General features: G+C 52.5%; 1 protein-coding gene across 8 annotated transcripts in view; it reads left to right on the top strand.

The window, feature by feature from the left end:
- The first annotated feature begins 5,143 nt into the window (after window positions 1–5,143).
- The window catches only part of VEPH1 (ventricular zone expressed PH domain containing 1), a 225,886-nt gene continuing 224,203 nt past the window's right edge, over window positions 5,144–6,826 (top strand). For 2 of the 8 annotated variants that reach the window (XM_072727243.1, XM_072727248.1), the window contains exon 1: window positions 6,374–6,664. The gene's annotated coding sequence lies outside the window, so the exon portion shown is untranslated. Of the gene's footprint in view, window positions 5,476–5,790; window positions 5,965–6,343; window positions 6,665–6,826 lie in introns of those variants that run through there. The other 6 variants (XM_072727244.1, XM_072727239.1, XM_072727241.1 and 3 more) reach the window with 6 other exon arrangements.

Here is a 6,826-nt window from a genome sequence, read left to right as displayed (position 1 = left end):
TTAGGTGGGTCTTCTGCTCAGGGGGTCCCAAGTGGTTCAAGATGTTAGTTGGACTGTGTTCCTTATTATAATGAATCAAACTGAATAATCCCCAGCCACAGGTCTCCATTTTCCTGTTCTTAAAAAAAAAAACAGAAACAAAAACACAACACTGGATCCTCACGGTCCAAGCCACGTGCTATTTTGCTGAGCTAAAAGGGAGTTCCTGGATGTGCCTGGGTTATGTCTGTGCCTGTAACAAACTCTTGCAAAGCTGGGGGGCCGAACACATAAATGGTGTATCTGAAGGAGTATCACTGGTTTCAGCTAGAAAAATTATTATGGAAAATGAAATCATCAAAAAATTCTGTGTTTATAGGTAATTTACCCATTTAAGTTGCTTTACAATTTATGTGTTTTCTGTAAAGGAAGCATCTTAGTCCAACTTTGTGGTCAGAGAGAATGTTCTTTATTTCAAGTTTACCGAACGGGGTGGTGGAGGGTGGTGGTGGGAGTTGTGCAGAAACAGAAGAGGAAAAAATAAAGCTATATTCCGTGGAACTAATTGCCCAAAGGAATTTATGAAAATTCAGCATGGATGGATGGATTTCATGGTCAGGTTTATTGAGGTCAGACAGCAGGTGACCAGGAACTACCAGACGAGTCTAGGTGGTTCAAGTGGACGTATCTGGGGAAGTGAACATGTTGTTGGTTAAGAGAACCAGTTTGGAAAGTCACACTCTCAGATACCCTGGATGACTACAGTGTCTCCCAGGCCTTCCCTGCCTCTACTGGCCGTCTGTGAAAGCCTCTGGTTGTCATTAAAGGGGCTCATTTGTCATAGTTGGTTCCTAATGGACCTCCTACTCCACTTCCTCTGAAGGAACTGTGCTCTGGGGACCCAGAAGAGCCCTCTCACAAACTAGGATTCACCTAATTTAACCAAACAGAGTTTTTTCAATGGCAAATGGCAGAAAACCCAGCGTAAAAATCACCTAAGCCGTTAAGGAATTGGCTCAGTGAAGAGTGGGTCTTGTCAGCTTCAGGGGAGGCTGGCTTAAGTGGCCCAAACGAAGTCTATAAGGTTTGGTTTCTTTTTATTATTATTATTATTATTTTTAATTATTTATTAATTTTTTTTACCTAAGGTTTGGTTTCTTGGTGGCAATGGGGCAAGGGCAGCCAGACCTTGTGTCATCCTGTCGTCAGATCTAACAGAAAAGACTCTGTCGCCTCAAAGCCAAACTTTCATGTTTCTCCTGAGTCTCAGTCTCCACATGAATCACGGCGGGCAGGAGAACGGGATCTTTCTGATCAGCTAAGACCTAATGTGATCATGTGAGTGAGCTCTGCCCCAGGAGCGTTGCTTCCGAAGGGCACCTTGGGTACAGTTTTTATCAGAAGCGGGATAAGTGGGTGTTGGGGAGTAACTACGGGAGAAAGTCCTCGTCATCCCAGGAGAACGCCTTTCAACGGAGGCCGCAATGTATTTGGATGGCGGCACAAGGGCCAATGACATGGAAAGGTCGCTGTTTGCAGCTGCACCCCCTACACCTTACTGGTCCCACCACCCCACCCGCCACACCCCCCTCGTCTGGCCCCACACACTCTTAGCAGAGGCTCCGAGATATTCTACTGCTGTACACGTAGGCGAAACCCAATCAGCCAGGGGAGAAAGCCCATGTCACACACTTGTGAGGGGAGAGGGGGCCTCCGGACACGACAGTCCCCGGGATTCACCAACTCATGCATCAGAGGCTGGGGGGCGGCACTTTCCTTAAAGGAGGAAGAGAGTACGACTCCACTCGTAAGGGGTCCCCAGAGCCCTGGGCCCGAGGAGAGGGTACTGGATGGTAGAGGGAGGGCATTAGCGGTTGGGGGTGCCCCAAGATCATGCAGGGCCGCCTCCGAGGAACCCCAGGGCCCCTGGGGCCCTCACTGGGGTCCGGGTGGCCTTGCAGTACCCGCGGCCTGGCCCCTACTCCGGCCCTTTCATTTCTCTTGTGGTGTTTCCTGGTAGGGAGCTGGGTTTAAATGCTCCCTCATTCCACCGCTCCCCTCTCCCCACTGCTCCCCAGTCTCCCCAATGCCCATGCAGCCTGGAAGGCTCCAGATGCCACGTTAGGTGCTGCGTCCTGGCTCCTGCCAGGGGGTCATCCATGGACAGACGCCAAGCTACGGCGGGAAGGCTGGTGCTTGGTGAAACTGGGGGGACTGGGGGGAGCCCAGGGAGGCCGTTCCTCTGCCACTGCCCATCCGGAGGCTGTGTCCCATTGTTGGCTCCAGGCAGAGGCCTGGGGGGCACAGTGAAGTTACCCATTTGCCGGCCCCCATGGGGAGCCCAGGTAGGGGCTCAGGGTCCAGGCAGCCTGGGGGGCGCAGGGGAGGGCGGCCTGGCCCCAAGCAGCAAGCATCTGCCTTGCCATCCTGTGTTGGCTCTTTCCCTGTCCTTTTGTTCAGCCCAAACAGCAGCTAATTAAACTAAATGTCAGAAGCTGCAGCGACAGGGGGGTGGGTTGCGGGCGTGGGGCAGAGAAACTTCCAGGGGCTGGCTGATTATGCAGACAGAGCGCTCGGGAGCTGTGTGTCTGGCCCCGTGTGCGAGCTTCCCGGTTATTAGGGTAAAGAAGCCACCTCTCTGTGGGTTATTAAAACATGTCTCTAGGCCTCAGGAGCAGACAACTGAGCTTCTAGATTCACAGTATGTGCATTTTTGTTTTACTCTGTAGCTGTCTGGGCTCATTTCTATTTCATATTTTTTGTTTACCCCAAGAAATATCTTGCAACCAGCAAAGAAGCCGGCCCTGCCTACGATTTTCAAAGAAAATTCAACAGCATCTTCCAGTCGGTGGGTTGAGGAGGCACCGTTACTGTTTACCGGTGGTCTCATTTTTCCCTTTGATAGTTCAGTTATCCTACAAATCGTAACTGAACCGAGCGTCCCTTTTGCTCCGTCAGATACGTGCTTAAGTCGCTATAGTAATCAGCCGTTGGATTCCATGACCTTTTAAATTGAAACATGGAGGTTTTCAATTTAAGGGATGGAAAAAAAAATAGCTAAGGCATCGTTTGAACTGGTCAATACAGGACCAATTCCAGGACATGGAATTTAAATGTAAATAAAGACACGTTTAACATGGAATTTTCTTTGTAATGTGGGAGTTCGGGTATGCTTTCCGGAAAAATAACACCTACAGAATTTGAATTAAAAGATCTCAGCAAGATTTATATTCATTATTGATATTTATATGGTTATAAGTTTCATTCAATTTGTACCAAGATTTGTAAGCAATCAAGGAAATGTGACCCGCAAAGTCAAAATCTACGAAAATGGGTACACTATGAAATCATTAGGACAGATCACAAATTCTCAGTGTAGAAAGTCTGTTAGACTTAGGGATGTTTCCCTCATTTCCAAAGAAAGGAAATACTCCCCGTCGGGGTTTCAGGACACAGCAGTATGTGTTCAAAATTAAATGTTTCTTGAGCTCTTGCCTAAATAGGTCACCAAACCTATTTTCTGTGTGTGCTTATGATAATGAGCCTGCTACAAACCTAGACTGGATGAGTTCTAGAAAAAGACCAAGGGGGTGAATCCTTAGCATCATTTGGAATAACCCAGCGTCGGAGGCTTTCAGTGGACGGGAATGAAGCAACATGTCCCGGCAGAGGAACCCGAGGGGCGCTCCGGGAACAATGGACATCCTGTGGCAAGGGCTGCAGTGTCCGGCCAGTTCCCATGGGGACGCCTGTGGCGCTCTCACACTGTGTGAAAAAGATGCGCCTTGAAAAGAATCTTTAATCCTTCCTTTCAAGGGAAAAATCTGAGAACTTTATTGAAAGTTGCTAGAACCCAAACGGGTCGAAGTTGATCAGTGGCCATCCATGACACAGGTGAGCAGGGTGAGGGGATTTCGACGCGCAGCAGTGTTGTTCCGAAGTATCCCGTAAATAAACGTTGCTATTCTAGACTTTTCCAAACTGAGGAAACTAGAGAATACCCTAACCCCAAACTGGAAGCTAGAGGCTCATTTTCTCAGAATAAGTTGGCTTCCTGAGTTAATGAAGTTTATTGAAATTCCCCCAAATAGCCTCCGCGTCCTCCACAGTTGGTATCTTAATAGTGGGGCAGTTGAATCCACTGGTTCACGGGTATTTTTATTTCATAGATCTACTGATGAAGAATGGAGTAAACCAGCCATGTTGTATTAGTGCTCGCTGAGTGCAGGTCACCTTGGAAAGTCTTAGAGAACTTTTCCCTTTAGTGCCCTGGAGGGAATTATTCGCTCCATTCTCACTAAGAAATGGGGCAGTGAGCAGCCCTCTTACATAGAAAACTCAGGTATTTGGATTAACCAGCCACAAAAAGTCTGAGATGCATTGAATTCCAGTCCATTTCCACTCCAAAAAAAAAAAAAAAAAAAAATCCAGTTACTGTTTCACCATGGTTGGGGTTAAGGCTATAAGGCTATCTCTCCAAAGAACAAGTCTGCCAAAAAAAAAAAAAAAAAGGAAAAGGAAAGAAAGAAAGTCAATAGGGACACTTTCAAGGTAGGGCATACACTACCCAGATTTACGTTGGAGGAGAGTACAGCTAGGATATAAATATGCCCCAAACGGGAAAGACCTCCGCACCTGTAACATGGGAACTCAGGGTGGGGTAGCGGGCAGCAGTGTGTGGGCCTAAGGACGCGTTACCAGGAAAGTGACCCGCAGCAATCACGACGTTACTGGGGATCTGACTGCTCTTCCTTCTTGTGTGGCTGCTATTTGCTGGGTTCTGTGCTGGATGCTTCACCTAATCTCAGGAAGCCTCTCAACAACCCATTTCACAATCCTCAGGTGCAAATAAGGAACCTGAGGCTCAAGGAGGTTCATCAGCGGGCCCGGATGTGCCCTCGCGGGTCACGGCATAGCTGAGCCCACTGGGGTCTGGGTTCCCATTCTCTTACCACGCTGCTCTTCTTAACGGGTTCCCATAAAATGTCCAATTCTGGAACCTATACTCCTTTTAAAAAGTTCGGTAAAATCTAGCCATAAGAACCAGAAATAAGGAATAGGGGATGAAGAAGGGGAAGCCTACAGAAAGCGAGTCTGTTCCTTTAAAAGAGGAAACTACACCACTATCTGCAGGCCAGAAAGCCACCAGCGAAAGGCTACACCTGCTCCGGGTGGCTGGAGTCTCCATTGTCACGGAGCAAACTGTGCAAAGCAAAGGAATTCTCATACAGGATGGCAGAAAAATGGGATCGATCACCAAAGGTCTAGAAAGGTCATTCCCCTGGAGCATGTGACCTGGGTCAATGGGGTCAGTGACAGGTGCGCAGTCCCTCCGGCCACATGCCTTTGCCGGGTAGTGCTGCCGGGAGTCACATCTTGGTGACTGCACAGAGGAATTTGTCTGCAGCGCAGCCTCCTGGACCTTCCGCCCGCAGGTAGGGGATGTGGTGGCCAGTGGACCCTCTAAGGACAAAATGCAGGCAGAGAATAGTACAGGTAGAAAGATGGGTTTGTTTTTTTTTAAGAGATTTATTTACTTATTTGAGTGAGAGCAGACGAGAGGGGCAGAGCGAATGTCAAGCAGACGCAGCCCACTCTGAGCTGGGACCAAGAGTCACAGGCTTCACTGGTGGCACCCCCAGGTGCCCCTGAAAGCGGCTTTTCTTCATGCCCCATCAGGGGTTGAACCCTCTGAGTGTTGTGTGTCTCGGGCTCTTTTCCTCCCCTGGGAGTGTCAGTGAGGTGAAGCAAGATAAACGTCTCCTCTGGGTGTCACCGAAGTGGATGCGGAGCCCAAACCCCCCAAGTCTCCCCACACAGGCGGGTGGAACAGAAGAGGACGTGCGGCCTAGTGATTTGCCCCCTGCAGGAGCAACCTCCTGCCTCCTGGGCCCTCAGCTTCACAGCAGCCCCAGTCCAGCGGCGGCCCAGGGGATCCAGGGGATGGAGGGGACTGAGGGGATTGAGGGACCTGGGGGAACCGAGGTAATCAAGGGAACTGGGGGGACTGGGGTGGAGGATTGAGGGGATTGGGGGGACCGAGGGGACTGGGGGGACTGGGGGACCAGGGAGATCAGGGGGATCGGAGGTACTGAGGGTACTGGGGGGACCGGGGGACTGAGGGTACCGGGAGATCTATGGGACTGAGGGGATGGGGGGGACCGAGGGGATCAGGGGGGACCGGGGGATGGGGGGATTGAGGGGATCAGGGGGACTGAGGGGATCGATGGGACCGGGGGATGGGGGGGACAGAGGGGATGGGGGGATGGAGGGTCCCGGGGGTACCGGGGGGCCGAGGGGGCCGAGGGGATCCCCCAGCAGCTGCGGCTCTCACCCCGCCCTGCGCTCAGCGCCCGGAGCGCCCGAGCTCCCGCAGCCACAGGCCCGGCCCCCCGGGGTGATGCCTCCAGCAGCCGCGGGTCAGGGTCACCGGGGGGTTCCGGGGGGCCCGGCTCCTGCGTAGGCTCCCCCCCCCCGCCTCACCCCTTCCCTTCCCAGGGCAGGGGTGAGCCGTGGGGAGCGCCGGGCGTCTGGGGCCGCAGAGCAGCTTCCCCGCAGGCTGGGCCCCAGGTGCCGGTCACCTGACCGCGCCGCATTCCCCGCATTCCTCGGAGGCTCCAGCAGCCGCGGCACCGGGCGGGGAGCTGCGTGGTCCCGGCCGTGCCCCCCCAGCCCCGGAGACCAGGTACGGCGGGGGGAGGGCGGGGGAGGGCGGGGGGAGGATGGGGGGAGGATGGGGGGAGGATGGGGGGAGGATGGGGGAGGATGGGGGGAGGGGGAGGGCGGGGGAGGATGGGGGAGGATGGGGGAGGATGGGGGGAGGATGGGGGAGGATGGGGGAGGATGG

This window comes from Vulpes vulpes, chromosome 11 (assembly GCF_048418805.1).
Source record: "Vulpes vulpes isolate BD-2025 chromosome 11, VulVul3, whole genome shotgun sequence".
Classification (NCBI taxonomy): domain Eukaryota; kingdom Metazoa; phylum Chordata; class Mammalia; order Carnivora; family Canidae; genus Vulpes; species Vulpes vulpes.
This window is presented reverse-complemented; position numbering and strand designations above follow the sequence as displayed.